Genomic DNA, 16292 nt, shown 5'->3' on the forward strand with positions numbered 1-16292 from the left:
CAGGTCTATGTGAAACTTGTAATTTTGTCACCCACTGCCCGGTGGCCTGGGAAGATAAGGTTAGAGATGGGAGGAAGAGGAATGCCCAAGCAGTATTTGGAGTGGGACTAAAAACTTGCAAGGGTAAAATTATGTATGTAAACTTTTTGGTTTCTGTCCCTTTCATTTGGTTGTGCATTTACCTTTCCAGGGGCTCCAGTGCTGGTGCTGAGGCTGAGCCAACAGCAAAAGTTAGCGCTGAGGGAAACAGAAAGCTTGGTTGTGTGGAGCTGGGAAGTATCATGCAATATAAATGAAGTGCTGGTCCTTATCTCCTCCTCTGAGGATTATTTAGTCTGTAGACAGAGAGAGTCTCTTGCCCCTGGCCTGGGTTTAGCACTGAGTGTTTAGGCCAAGGGAAAGCCCAGAAGTAGGGTTATGGGGGGGGGCTCTGAAGCATCTTAGGAAGTAAACAGAGCTGCCTCCAGGCTTCTGTTTTCCTAGAGGCAGGGCTGCTATTTCAGGTCCATGAAGGCTTGCTCTCTCCTCACCGTTCATACTGGCCACGTGAAGCACGGGCGCATCTCTGCAGGCCTGGAGGCAAGCAGCCGTGTCCTGTCCATTACGTACTGTGAGGGGCAGTGGGTTTTCCCCCTTCCTAGGAGCAGTCTGAACTCCCTGCCCCTCACCCATGGCACTGAGAAAGCATCTCAGAGGCCTTGTGCCATCCTGAAAATTCCCTCTTAATGTCTGACCTTGCACAAGTACTCCCTGACCTCAGTCCTGTGTGTCCACCTGAGAGGGCACACGTTTGCCCTTTATGATGAAATATTTTGAATTCCTCAGTTTCCCAGGCTCACTCTGGTGCCTACATGGAACCTGATCCCCAACAGGGCTGCCAGAGCAGAGTGAGGGTTGAGCTGCCTTTTCTGTGTGTCCTGCCTGACTTGCCTTCAGCAAGCTGGTCACTGGGGTGGGAAGATGGTTGCCCAAGGGCTACCTGGGGTATACAAATGCTTGTTTGCAAAGTAAGCTGCCCCTTGCCAGGAGAGGGATTTGCTGCTCTTAGCATCATCTGTCTGAAACTTAGGAGTAGGCAGCGGGGAAAGGCAGGCACCTCCAGCTTAACCTGTGATTTAAGCTTTACTTAGCTCAAGAAAGTTATGCAGTCACATCTCACCTCTGGTCATTCCATGTGAGAGTCAGCACCAGCATGCAGATGGCCGGGCAACTTGGCTTGCTCTCCCCTTGATCCTGTGAGGAGGGCAGCTGAGCTGCCAAACCACTGACCTCCACCCCGCTCCAGTAGCTGAGCAATGGGAGACACACCCCATCCACACCCCCACCTTGGGAACAGCGTGTATGCTTGATAAATTCCCCTCTTCCAGGGCTTACATGTTTGAAGCATTTTGAGGAGCTGTCCAAGCATGGGAGTCACAGTATGTATCCATAATGCTGATCCATCAAAGAGACTATACACCTTCCCAAGACAGTGACGCCTCTGCAATGTGCTCAGACCAAATGCACTGCAGGGTGATGTAATGCAAGAGAGGGTTTCTTTGGGCTGGGACATCAGGCATTCATTTTGAAATCCATTTGTTGCATTTGTTACCTGTGCTTGCAAAACTGCACAGTAATAAAAAACATCCAGCCTTTAATAGTGTAACTGCCAGCTCGGTTCTGAAACACTGGGAACCAGGTGCTGCCTGCCCATTAGCGCTGCAAGCAATACCAAGTTAACCTCGTAGTGCAATTCTGTGATGTGCTCAGCTGGCAAGCCTGCAGGAATCTCTGATGGGAGGCTGGGAGGGAGGTAAGGGCCAAGCTCTCCCTGGGCAGCTACCACAATGCTTGTGGCCAAGGCACTGCCCATGCTCTGGCAGTTCAAGCAGACCCCTTTGGGGAGCTCAGCTAGGAGGTAGGAGAGAAGTCATCAGGGGAGTAGCAGAACTAGAGAAGATAGATTTGCTTGGGATCTGGGCTGTGTTCAGAGGTGCTTCCTGGGATGGGGGTATTTCTGAAGCTCCTCTGTTTACGTCAGGGCACTCACACAGCCTCCCTCTCTCCCACCATCTGGTCTCCTTACAAACTTTCTAGTGAAGGGTTGGTTACCCTATGCAGCAGCCTCTTCCTCAGTGAGGCCTTAGTGAGAGCTGCTGCTTCTATCCAGGTGCTTGTTTTCTCAAACTCTTAGGAACTTTTAATTACGAGGACATGTCTAGTTGTAGAACAGTTTGGGTCAGGCAGGGAGGGGCACAGGCTGATGGGGTCCAGCATGATGATGTCTCGTATCCTCCGCAAATCAGAGGTTTAGTCCATGGAGCTGAAGTCTACCCATGTTATCAGCTGGAGATCTGGCTGCATGAGGTGGTCTGCAACCACAGAGAGCTAGTCTGAGGTTTGATAAAAAGTGAGGAATGGCAGTACTTAGCAAAAAGGAAATATTAGCACAGGCTCCTCCTGTCTTTGCAAATTTGCCAGAGGGGAATCACCTCCCTCTTACTGTGGATGCTTTTGCTCTCAGCCATCACCAATACCCATCACCTGAGCTTGTGTTTCTCACACTTTTCAAAATCACCTGAAGTTAGCCGACCCTCACTTGGAGAAGGAACTGAAGTATAAATATTTATCTACCCCATGAGCAGAAAAAGAGGTCACATACAGGGTCTTGGGGATTTAAAAGTTGCAAGTCTGAAACAAGGCATGAGGTTAATTTTACATGCTCTTCTGCTCCCATCCCATACATACATAGTTTACTGAGTGAATGATGCCTCAAGGTAGGAATTCCATAGGAGGAATATATATATACACATACATATATATATGTATACCTGTGATATATATATACCTGTGTGTAGGTAATGAATTTACAGAGAAAGCAGTTAAGGAAAGCTGGGTTGGATCTATTCCCTTGCCCAGGAAAGCTAAGACCAGGCATGTCCATTTTTTTGCAGGAGAGTTTATGAATGATTGTAAATATTTTTTTTCTTGGTTTGGAAGGGGTCAAGACTACTGCTGAAGGACTCCTGTGAAGGTAAGATCACCCTTTCCATAACTCAACTGAAGTTATGGGAAAAATGAAGGAGAGCATGAAAAAAAAAGAACTAATGTTCTCAAGCATAAGTTTATCCAGGCGTGCTCATGAATCACATAATGTTACAATACACGTTCCTGCTGGACATCCTCCTGGAGCCTGGCAATATCCTCACACATAAAGATATTCAAATCCCATTCAAAAGGACTTAGGTGAGTGTTAAGATCCAGTTATTAAGGTTCTTAGAAATGCCTCTGCCCTAATTAAGATGCAAATGAGACCATATGCCAGTCAATAGTATGTGTTTTATTTGATGGTAAATATGAGAGAGAGAGAGAGAGAGAAAGGAAGAAATAGAAAATAGGTGGGGAGGACAGAAAGAGAGTGGAAATAAGGAAAATATCACCACTCCATGGATCCCAATGATGTTCTGTTGATCCTCTCCAGCTGGTCTTCTTGGTGGTGAAAGCATAGAGTCCCATGGGTTCATATACCCTCGAGCCAGGTGGCAATGTCCAGGCCTGTCCCCCTGGGGAAGGGGCAGTCTCTCACAGCAGGCTCTGGATCTGTTGCATCACGTGCAGTCCTTTGGTGCAAAGCCTCTGGGGAGCACTTTGGGGGGTCTTTGATGGATTATGGCTCCCCCTCAGCTGCCTCTCACGTGAAAGTCCCGTGGATGTGCCCTGTGAGGTGGGGGGTTCCACAGCTGGGCCTGTTTGTATAACAGAGGATGGGTGTTCAGTGCCTCTCACCAGAGGTTGCACCATGCACCCGAAACCTCCTCCTCCCCCCTCGGCTGGGGGGAGTCTGTGTAAACCTGGCTTCTGTGAGCTGGGCTCTCCCCCCACCCCAAACTTGGCTGGGGATGACTGAACAATGGGTTTCCCTTTTTTTAATCAGCAATTTGATTTTCAGTCCAAAGTCCCACTCTTCAGGGAGGCTTCTTTGGTTGTAGCTTCTTTACAATGAGCAAAACTTTATATATCAATGTTTGAGGCACAAACTATTTTCACTCTCTGACAGCGAGTCAGCTCAAAATTCCCTGGGACTAGGCCCTTACTCTTTTTTTCCCAGCAGGTAGGGATGGCCTCAGTTCCCATTTGCATGTCAGCACTGGCCATCCCACTCCCTCCCCTCCCTGCACACATCAGCATCTGGGCAGGTGGGGAAGCATGGTGCACAACCTGATGCACTTGCACCTCTGTTGGGAGTTCCTGGGACGCAGTAGCCATGCACGAACATCTCATCCCCACAGGACTGCAAATTACTTTCACTCTGCATTGGAATAAATGGGAGAAAGATGTGTCTGTAGGAAGTGTGAAAATTGTCTGTGCCAGTGCACCCTTTGGCTTTCCTCAGGGGTCCTTGGAGTCACCAAGTTTGCTAAAGGGTTTCTGCCTGGGCCAGCAAAAACCAGGTGGGTCTTTATTCCACCCTCACCCAAGATGTGTCTCTTTCTCTCTTCTTTCTCTCCCCCTCTGCTTGCAGCTGGGGCTTCACCCAAACTGAGAACAGGTACTGCTATGAATCCTTTTCTCCTGTCTCTCCCTCCCTGTCACCAGCTTGGGTCAGACACCAGGTAGGGGAGCCAAGAGGTGGCCATGGCACGGGACTGTGTGACAGTGACCTTGGAAGGAGGTGGACTAGGGCCAGGGGTCAGGACACCCACCTCACATCCTTAGATGCCTCAGGGAAACACTCCCTGCCCCAGTGCCCCTTCTGGCACCATCCCACTTGGCAGTGCAGGTGGCAGGCCGCGTTAGCTTCATCCCTGCTGGCTCAAGTTAGATGCTTTTGCAGTCTGTTAATTACTTTTGCTGTTTTTATTTATTTATATTATTATTTAATATATATTTATTATATTTATATTATTATTTAATTTATTACAAGGGGCTAGTGAGGGGGACTTCTGGCACCTGTGTCGGTGTTTCTTAAGCCAGAGAGGCTGCACTGTCTCCCTGCTGATGCTACAGCAGAAGAAACAGCTCAGTGACCTTTCTGGTGAGTGCTTTGAGGGGGATTTCCACCTCTGCAGTAGCAGCAGCAGGTGCACGATGTTTCTGTCAACAATAATGAAAATAGTAGTGGGGAGGAAGGAAACCATGGGGACCACAGATGGTGCTTTGCCCAGGACCCCAGACTTTCTGAGGAGGCAAAGGCAGTTTCACAAAGGCTTGGGATGCACAAAATTCAGCTGTGGTACATTACAGCTCTTCAAATCAGCTATTTTTTCTGTGTGTGGCAGCTTTAAATAACTCAGCAAAGGCATAGGAAGCCCTATCCAAGTTTGGTGTATTACTTTTTGATGAGTAGCTGATGATAGGTAGCTCCTTTGGGCTAGTTCTGCTCTCAATTACACACCCATGGTCTAAATAATTCAGCAGCAGCTAAAAGGTGTGTTGCCAAGCTTCTCGCTGCTGCAGCTCCAAGCACTGCCCAGCCTCCTTGGTGAATTTGTGTTCAGAGCTAATTTTGGACTGGTGTCAGAAGGTGAAATGTCAGTGGAGATAGCTCCTTATTTTATACAGGCCAACATTGGTGTACAGACAGTGGAGAGGAATCTGAGTCACTGTTTTTATTTTAATCGTGTAAGGAGCACCTCTCTCAGACCCCTGTGCTGTAGCTCTTCTCTGGAGAACGCTTGACAGTGCCTGCTGTGGCACTGCCTTCATTCCCTCCACTCACTTGATGTATGGTTTCTCAGCTGATTTATACACCTCATCCCGCTCTTTAAAGTCAGTGCCTTAGTGTATGTTTCTTCAGACTGTTTCTTAGAAGGGGGTGAACTTTTAAGGTGTCCAGACCCAGGTAGCAGGATGGGGATTTGCCATGGCGCTGCATTATTAACCCCTTGCAGTTTCTGCCCTGAAACGTGGGGGAGCAGCAGGAAGTTGGGTGGGTGCTGTGTGCCCGTTTAAAGATGTTATCTCTCGCAGTCAATGTTGTCAAGTTTCAGTTTTCGGTAGTATTTTTACTCTCAGGCAATTTTTTTCCTGCTTTTTTTTTTTTTTTTTTTAGAACTTAAAAAATTACTGCCATACAAATCACTGTAACATTTTAAAGGCCATTTCTTGTTCCTGTCTTTCAGATCCAGCAGCTGGGATACTTTTCTGAACACAGTTCTCTTGAGGGCAAGAAAATATAGGCATATAAATCGGGGTGTGGGTTTGTTTCTGGTGCAAGCCATCGAGAGATGATGGCTATTAAAGCGTATTTCAGTGCCTGTGGTGGGCTCAGTCTCAGCGCCCCAGCAGGCTGTGTCATGCTTCCAGGTCATGGCATTTGTATGCACATTCAGCCACCTGGGTATCTGTGGGGCTGCTGCAGCCCAGCCCAGCTCCTCCTGCCTTCATTTTTGTTCTCCATTTGGCTTCCCTTTGCATCTTTGGTTTCTTTATCCAGGTTTGAGCCATTTCACCTGTGCATTGTATGCCTCCTTGCAGCTGGAGTCTGCTTCTTATCCTTTCCGGTCTGGTCCTCCTTTATCCCTCTTCCCTGGCGGCCTTCCTGCCCTCTTCCCCCACCAGTCTGTTGGGCCCTGCCAACCCACATCAGCCCACCCTCTAATTTTCTCCAGCTGTATGACTTGGTGCTCTCATCCTCTCATAAGTAGCCTCCAGCAGTGCTCTGGGCATCTGTATGGAACACTTCGATGCTGTACCACTCTTGGGGCAGTGTGCTGGTTTTGGCTGGGGCCTAAGTCTTGGACTAAATGAACTTAATGGACATTCTGTGGACACTATGGACATTTAATGAACATTTTGCAGGGGTGGTCCTAAGGGAATGATATATGTGCATTTTATCAAAGGATGGGAAGGGGGTGGTGGTTAATTAGGATGTACTGGATACTGTGGGACCTAAGCATGACATAAATGGTGTGGGATAAGGAGTGGAGAATGTGCTCCTTTTGGCTGGGGTAGAGTTGATTTTCTTCTAGGAGGAAGCTATGTTTTGGATTTGAGCCAGAATTGCCCACTGTGCCACCTAAGCCTTTTTGCCTCCAGCGGACAGCCATGCAATGGAAGAGGATAAACCAATCCACGTGGATTACATAAAACACGCCATAGGGCAGCCCTGAGTCACCCGTGCGGGGCTTTCCCCTGCCCCAAAACACTGCCCTGCTCCTCCCAATGCTGTGCATGGAGGACAAGCTGGGGGGTGTGCAACCACCCACCCGCACAGCCAACGTGCCTTCGGGGGTACTGCACCTTCCCGTGGGCTGCTGCGGTTCCCCGCTGCGCACAGCCACATCCCTGCTGGCACGAGGGCAGAGGACCCTGCAGACGATGCCATTCAAAATGTCTTTCCCTAAAAGCTGTTTCCCTGAAGGCTTCCGCTGCCCCAGCACATGTGGTGTGACTCATCCTTGTATTTACACTTTTTGCAGCTTCCTTTGGCTTTTGCCATACTTTGCTAGAGAAAATGCGATCATTCCTGTTTTGCTGGAAGGCCTTACAGTGCCATGGCTCAATGCATTTTGAGAGAATATTGCTACTCTGGTGATTGCTGTTTGGAGACACAAGTTTCTTGGTATCACAGAGAGACTTTATGAGTATTTGATGTTTATTGGCAGAGGAAAATTTACAGGGAAAATGTAATGGATACACACAAGCAAAGCTGATACAAGACCTCTTCATGAGCCTTTCAAAGGGTTCTTCTAAAATGAATTACATAGAATTAATTATGTAGAATAATAGAATCTCCTGAGGTCGAAGGGACCCACCAGGATCATCGAAATCCAGCTCCTGGCCCTGCAAAGGACAGCCCCAAGAGTCACACCATGTACCTGAGAGTATTGTCCAAACACTTCCTGAACTCTGTCAGTTTTGGTGCTGGGAAAACTGTTCCCATGTTCAACCACCCTCTGGGTGAAGAAACTTTTCCTAATATTCAACCTAAACCTCCCCCGATATAGCTTCGTGCCGCTCCCTTTGGCCCTGTCACTGGTCACCACAGAGAAGAGATCAGTGCCTGACTCTGCTTCCCCTCACAAGGAAGTTGTAGACCACAAGAAGGTTTTCCCTCAGTCTCCTCTTCAGCAGGCTGAACAAACCAAGTGACCTCAGTCACTCCTCACATGGCTTCCCCTCCAGCCCTTTCTACACAGAATGAATAGCTCTAAAATTAATTGTGTGTAGATGTGGCACTTAGGGACGTGGTTTAGTAGTGGGCTTGGCAGTGTTAGGTTAATGGCTGGACTTGATGATCTAAGAGTAAATGATTCTATGACTAAAATGTAAGTGCAAACTTTCTGAAAGAAAAAAACCTGAAATACCAGTTTAGGATCTGTTACCTAGAGATCAACAACCCACTCTGCCATGTCTGGCCCCTCAGCTGTTCTGGGGAGGCTGCCTAGGCACCCACATGCCCTGTGCCAGGCTGAGCACACCCTCCTTTGGGGAATGGGATGCACCCACATGTCCCAGCCAGCTCCTGCCATAGTGAGAGGGTGTCAGCATGGTGCTCCCCACTGGCACAGCAACTGGTAAATGTGAGCTGGGGAGTTCAGGACACTGTAACAGTAGGGCTTCCTTCACACAGGCAGGTGGCCACCTCTGCTGAAGTGATCCTCATCTGAACCTGTTCATTTTATGGTTTTATACTTTCAGGTTCCAGATGGGATAGAAGAGAAGCAAAACCAGAGCAGCACAATAAATAGTAGGGAATTACATTTATGGCAAGTCCACATTTATTCATGGGAATCTGATTAACTGGGTTCTAAATTGTTTTACTTAAATCACTTAAGTTTCCATCTGAATAAAGCCTGTAAAAGCAGACAGATGATACGAAATCAAGTTCACTGCAGGCTTAGCTGCAGGAACAACAAGTTGTCCCTTCCCACTGATCCACTCTGACTGTCTGCAGCAAATGCTAATTTGAGGTAACATAGCCTTGATGAAGGTAAAAAGGGCATTAGCTAAAGGAACATCCATCCTAGTGACTCAGGGTGATGTGATTTTTATTTAGATGTTTTAATTAACCAAACACCATCTTCTTGTGTAAGAAGCTTCTCCCTGCTCTGTGGGACTCAGAGCATTTAGGACAGTGGTATCTGAGGCTGCTTTGTTAGAATTATTGCCCCTCTCATTCTCTGCACACATAATCACCACAGTCCTGCCAAGCTGAAACAATGTCCCAGGTGAAGCCAACAGGATGTGCACTGGCTTCCCTTCCCTTGGCAGCAGCACAAACAGCCCCAGCGGCACACCAGGAGCCGGTGCCCGTGGCCAGATGCACACTCCCTGGCCGTGGCTGGCACCCTCTAGACAAGAGGTGCTTTTCTTTATCCTGTGCTAAATGACACACAATGCCAAGCCACTCAATTGCCTTACAAAAGAAAGACTGCTTTCTGCGGGCATGAAGCTGCCTGGGTTATTTTGGTCATTCTTTGGATGTTTCTTCCTGTGCTAACTTGAAGTAAGTTGTTACAAAGATAGGCTTCAGCTTGAAAGAGCAGTGTGAGGAAGAGCAAGCTGCCTGCCCCAAGCCAGGTGCCCCCAGTGGAAGAGGTGAAAGCCATCAGGTTTGGCAGTCAGGTTATCAGATACAGCTCCAAAGCCCCCAAATGGATCCGAACCCTGCTGGAGACCAAGGATGGAGGAAAGTGTGCTTGAGGGTTTCTAGAGAAGTGCTGTCATGGGGTCTGGGGAAGGATGTCCTGCCCAGCACCTCTGCTGCTTTTTCCAATGGCTTTTGTTGATCTGGAGACAAGAACATGGTTTGTCCCTTAGAGCTACAACAGCTCTCGTGATATATCCCTTAAGGTGTGCTAAGTAACACCTCAGGTTCCTCATTAGGACAGAGACAGCAACAATATCCTCCAGGCTATTCCCACATCAGCTCAGATGCTGCTGCCTGGGGTACCTCTGCATCAGGGGTGCAGGTCCTGAATGGCCATATCCTGACGTCCAGAGGGCTCAGACTGTGGGAACTGCTGTAATTCACAAGCCAATTGCATTTTTCCTAGACCCCTCTCCCTGCAGCAAACCAGCTCTATTTGGCCAAAGCTCAGGTCACCCTTCCAAATGCTGTGTCAGTTTGAAAAGAGTGGGGACCCTCTTTCTTAGAAGCATAAATCATGCTCTTGGGTAAAAATTCGTGCCAAATTTATGCTGAGAATTTCATCTGCCTGATAAAATTTACATGCATTGGTTGAGGCCAGTTCTTCTGGATTTTTGTCAGAGGCCAAACTGATGAAGACCTTACTCTTAGCAGTGTCTGTGGCCTTCGGCTTGGTTTGAAGATCTTTTACATGTTCCTTTATTGTAACAGCAGCATCTTTGACAAAGTTCAGAGTCCTTCATTCAGTCAGTAATGTCCTTCAGTTGACGATCCGCACACCTTCTTACGCACCCAGAAGATGCCAGTAGCTGTTCTTGCTGCAGTGCTGCCCTGGAAACTCACACTTGATTGTTTCTCCAACGGGAACCCCCCACCATCTATCATCTCCGCTTTCCAGGATCCAGGGTAGAGCCTTCCACCTTGTTCCCAAGCTGCCCACCCTCATGCTTACAAATAAAACAGTATAAATACTTCAAAACTTTTTAAAAAATGAAATATTATTCCTCTCTGACCCCATTTCTATTTAAAATCCTGCCAAACTGGGTATCTCCTGCAAATATGGGCGCAGTTACTGTCAGATGGGCAGTATTGCCCAACAGCATGGAGCTCAACTCCATTTTTGTCGCAATTGGGCAGCAGTTTTGCATAAGTCCAATCACATCTTCCACTGAGACTGCACCCTCATGTTGCATTTGTATATCTCTGGCAGGTGTCTCTGCTCTGCTTGGAATGAAACTCCTTTTTTCACTGCTTTCCCTGACTGAGTAAATATGTACTCAGTGCCATGACATTGTTCTTTGGGCTTGGGCTGTTTCCAGCTGATTAATTATTACAGCCATGCGGTAGTTTTTACAACAGGAGGACAGGGATGTGCGTCAGATTGCTGGCCTGAATGGACCGGTATCCTGTCTCCAAGATTTTGGACCACTATTTGGACAAGATTATTGGAGCCAGGGCAAGTTTAGAGTGAATTTGTCCTTGGTAAATCCCCCCACCGTTTGCTAATCAGCATTTTGGAGAGTTTATGAGCTGAAGGCTGTATCCAAATACTTATTTAATCCCAATGGACACACCTTGCACAAATGGGCACTCTAATATTCCCTGACGATGAGTTTCTTCTTCCAAATACATGTTGTGTAAAAAAGTACAGCTCTTCAACTGCTTCAGAGCAATTGCCTGATAACCATAAAACAAGCATTCTGATTTTGTCAGATATACAGGCTAGGAAAGTGATGACACACTGTATGTTCACATTTCCCAGAACCATGCATTCATGTGGTTTGGGCACATGTTAAATCTCAGTTACCTGGACAAATGCATTAGCAAGTGACAGTGTTCAGTGACACTCTCTGGGCACACATTACTGGTCCCACCTCTGCAGGAGCCCAGATGAGAGCTACAACAACTGGGTTTAATGGGTCACCAAATGGAGACAAGCGGTTGCCATTCCTCAGCTCCCAGGAGAAGGGCACCCAGGAGGTGTGCCGGGCACCACAGCACTGTGGCCATGATGACTTCCCAGGGCACCAGCCTGAACTGGGGCTGACAATTGTTTAAGGGACCCACGACATGGACTTGAGCAGCATAACCATACTGAGAGACTAAAAACAGTGATCCTAGCTGATCAGTGCTCTGCTAGGAGTGCGGGGGTTTGTATGAAAGGTGGGTTGGAGGAAGCACTGCTGATGCTGGGAGGCTGCTGGCGTGAGCTGGGGTGAGCTGGCGTAAGCAGTGCTTTCAAACTTCAGCAGCTGAGCATGAGCCACTGCATAACCCATCCCTGCTGCTTCTGGAAGCATTCTGGAGCTGCCTGGATTGTGCTCCCTGCCCGACCATGGGCTATGGCACTCTGCAAAGAGACAGCGCATGCAAACACACATCTGTACTTCCAACCATGCAAAGAAAAAAAGCCCACTGTGTCCAATGAACAAACTTATTTTTGAGGGTTTTTAAAAAGCTTTTCTTTCAGACCATTGTCTGGTTTTCACTGGGGAGCATCACTTTCTTTCAAAGAGGAAGTGAGGGCTTAGAAAGGATTTGGTTTTACAGTGAAGGGGAATTGCAGGACACTCGGCCATAGCTCGGCCTCACTTTGCCTTGTTCAGAAAGCCCCATGTTCAGCAGAGTTGTGTGCTGAGCATCCCTCCCAGCCTGTGGGGTGGCTGCAGACAGAGTTCCTTCCCCTGGCAGCCCAGGGGCACACGTGTTCATCCCTGTGCATAGGTGTGCCTGCGCACAGGCTGTCTCTGCAGCGCGAAGGGCAGCAGGCTGTCTTTACCTTTTACCACTTGATAAAAAGCAGAGATAAACAAGAAGTTTCTAAGGGGACAAAACGGGCCTGGAAACAAGTGCCACTGTCAGTCAGAGGCCACACATGGTATCCTGTTCTTGGAGATTCTTGCAAGCTTTAGCCAAAGCCTAGACTTGACAGGGATGTGAAGGGGGAGCAGAGGAAGGCAATATTGACTGTTTCTCTGTCCTTCTCTTTGGCTGCAGACTTTTTCTACCCTTTCTTTCCAACTTGAGTGAAAGTGCCCACTGGGTTAAGAAGCTTTGAGAAGGATTTACTAACTGCTATGCCACCTGCTTCTCCACAAACCTGGCAGAATCTTTTTTTTTTTTTCTTCTTATTCACAGGCTTTTCAAAGAAATAAACACAGGTAATCAGTTTTAACCAGAGATTTATTTCATCTCATTGCCTCACCGATACTTTGACCATTTCATAGCAGTTGTGGATGAAATGCTGTTTCATTACACAGGAATTCCTCACAAATGTGGGGAGAGTTCCCACTATCCACCCTCACCTTCCCTGACAGCGGTTTGCATGTGTGCTGAGCCAGGCTGGCCACGGTGTCTGTGCCCCAATGGATGCTCCATGTGCCCTTGGGAACTGGCAGGGAGAAGGAGCATGCTGAAGAGCAGCTGATTCCCAGGCTGTCTGCTGACAAGTGACCCTCAGGGCAAGGCCAGCACAGGGTTGAGGAGCAGGGGTCCGCTCCCTCTCGACACCCGTGTCTGGTATTGCTCAATGCAGGGGCTGCCTGGGCATGGCATGGGACACAGGAGTGCTTGCCCCCCCTCCACTCCAGCAGCCCTTTGCACAGACCTGCTGAATGGAAAGGAGGAGAAAAGAAACAGGAACTTCTTGGAATCATGTCATCCCAAAACTGAGAAAAGAAGTGAAAGTTAAATAAAAGGGACTGTTTTTAGCAAAGGCCGTTGAACTTCCTAACCTCACAGTGAGCAGTTCCCATGCTGCAGTCCTTGGAGGCATGGCTTGATTCAATACAACAGTTTCAGCTCCTTATTTCCTGTCACTTATTTGTATTAATTACCAGCTGGCATTATATGAAACTTTCCCTTGATGTCTTCTAATGCAGAGGGAAATCTCAGACTACCTCTAGAGTGAAATTTAGCAAAAAATTATTAAAGTCTCAGTTTCTGAGTTACTAGGGAAGCATTAGATGAAAGTGAGTGCAGCTTTCTACACCCTCTGTGGTTAGCCTGCCATATCACTTACTTATCTTAGCCCAAAAAAGAAATAGCACCTTGACTATTTTTCTGTGCCTGCATCCCTCAAAAAACTCTGGCCCAGTAAAAGTGTGGGCCTGATTTTCAGATGAATGGTTTATGCAATTTTCACTTATGAAGGCCAAGAGCAGCATAGTGGGAACTCACACCAGACTTTCAAAAGTGGGTGGGTGGTAAGGTTGAACAGCAAGTTGGGAAAATTTTAGCATCAACTCTAGTGCAAATGCAGCTTGAAATTCTATTAAACTCTAGGAAGACAACGTTAGCAGGTACCAGTGACCGCACAGGTATCACCAGGCACTTGCCAACTCTGCTCCAGTGTTAAAAAGATCCTGATATTTCCTTTTGTTTCATCATTGCACCTCCCAGATGTGGTCAAAACCAATTTTGATCAAAAGAGGAAACCTTTTTTTTCAGATAGCAAAAAGGAAAAAAATGGGATAATCACAAGCATTGTTCTGTAGTGTATATGACTAATCCATGAAAGATGCACGGAGTTACAATTTCCATGGGAAAACAAATGAAAACTGTGGCATGCTCCCCCATAGCCTCCATAAAGTAAAACTTCAGTGTGATCCAGGGCTCAAAAAGCAGTGTCTCCTCTCAGAGAGAGACTCAGGATAAAGAGTTTCTTGAAATATCAGTGAAAAGTACTGTACTGGGCACTTGATAAGCTTCTCATCCTCAGGATGATATTCACATCTGTTGCTCTGGGAATAACAAAACATTTCGTATTTCTTAGACAAAACTAGGCTAAAATGGAATTATAGCTGGGAGCAGATTAATAAACTCCAAGTAAAACATATCACAGGACTGTAGCAATTATCTATCAAAACAAAGTATGTTAAAACTCTAGAAAAATCAGACTTGCAGGTAAATTTAAATGGAAATGTAAACACATGAACACAGAGAGACATAGGCAGCCAAGCACGGCAGGGATGATGGTGCCTCTGTGAGCATAGTGGCAGTCCAACCCCACAATTTCTGGACAGCACCTCATGGCATATAACCTGCTTCATCTGCTGTGTTCAGCTGAGGGCCCTGGGGCCTTGTTCTTACACTGTTTTACCTCCAGTTAAATGAATGTATATGTGAAAAATTGTGCTGATTTGTTTTCATCAGGTCTGGATACTATCCTGGAACTCTTTCCCCTTAGTTGGTACAGACACTAGAGTATGTCAGTCCAAAACACCAAATTAATTATTAGTTCTAGAAAAGGTCAGCTACAGCAGCTTTATACAGGAACTAAAATTATTTAAATATTCCCTTCATTTATGTGGCCCAATGTGAAAAAAGAAACTGAACAACAGAGCAAAGCTTTAAAGTTAGCCACCAACTACCAAAAGAGGCATCAAGACATACTACATAATTGCCAAGCTGCCTATTATAAAGGTGTATTTATTAAAATAAAGGATTTAAAATTACTTCCACCAAACTTTCTTACAGTCCACCAAATCACTTCAGCCTGTCCTTGGTCTAATGGAAATTCTCATGTGTTGAGCATTATATGCATGCCTTTGTGCTTGCTAGCATACTGGCTTGTCAGAACAAGCACCACTACGGCAAGTGGGCTGGTACTGGTGGCACTGGTGCTGCTGAGAGAGAGCTGCAGGACTCAGAGGCAGCTGGTTCAGATGAGAATATCACACACTGTTCTCTCCTGGAGATGGCCAAAATTTTAATTTCTTACCAGACACTGTATTTTATCACACACTGTATAAGGTTCCTGTATGACTTGTTCTAAAAGTCCTGAGTATCCCCTTATGTACTGAAATAAGGAGTGGATTACATCCAAATAATACTGAACAAACTTGTTAGCAACATTTGAATTATACTGAGTATGCTGTAAATGTGGGAGGGGAAAATACAGGATTTACCATGTAATATAGCCCTGGAAATTTCATAAACAGAAGGACTAATTGATCTTATTGAAGACTAGATTATTTCCAGGACCATGACTGTAAATGCACTTGCTCATATCCGTATGTTTCTATCTGACTGGACCAATGGTCCATTTGCAATACAAAGCTGCACTGTGTGGCCAACAACAACACAACAGGGCTGGCCCAGTACTGGTCCAGTCCCAGCCATAGCTGCCTCAGAGGGGAAGTGTGCAGAGGATGGCTTGGGGATCCAAGCATCTGGTGATGTGTTGTCAAACCCTTTCTGTAACGAAAGAGGCAATGGTGGGGAAACATCATGCAGGAGGGGGAAATCTAACTCAGGAAACTGCCCTTATTGATGAGTACAACTGTTTGCCTTTGGTGGCAGGTGTTGCCTGAAACATTAAAAGCTACCCCAAAATCAACAACAAGCTTGTACGGTGGCACTCCACCCTCCATCAAGGATTCCTTCTTCCCATGAAGATAGTTTGTGATGCCTTGAACTTGGCGTCATGCTTCACTTTGCAGAGAGTAAGGCCAATACCCCTTACAGAGCATGGCTGGCTGAGCATAGCTAAGACTGATCAGAGAGCCCCAAATAGCTGTGTCTCAGTGTCACCACAGGGCTTTGGCACCGCAAAGCACATGGCAGAAAATAAAACAAAATGCTTTCTCCGGCTATAGAAGTAACAGGCTGAGGCTGGACAAGAATACCTTGCAATTTTTCTTTCATCCCTTTCTGGCAAGGAGCAGCTTCCTTTCCCGTGAAGTCCTACCTTCTTCCACCACATCTGCTTAAAGAA

This window comes from Corvus moneduloides, chromosome 5, assembly GCF_009650955.1.
Source record: "Corvus moneduloides isolate bCorMon1 chromosome 5, bCorMon1.pri, whole genome shotgun sequence".
Taxonomy (NCBI): Eukaryota; Metazoa; Chordata; class Aves; order Passeriformes; family Corvidae; genus Corvus; species Corvus moneduloides.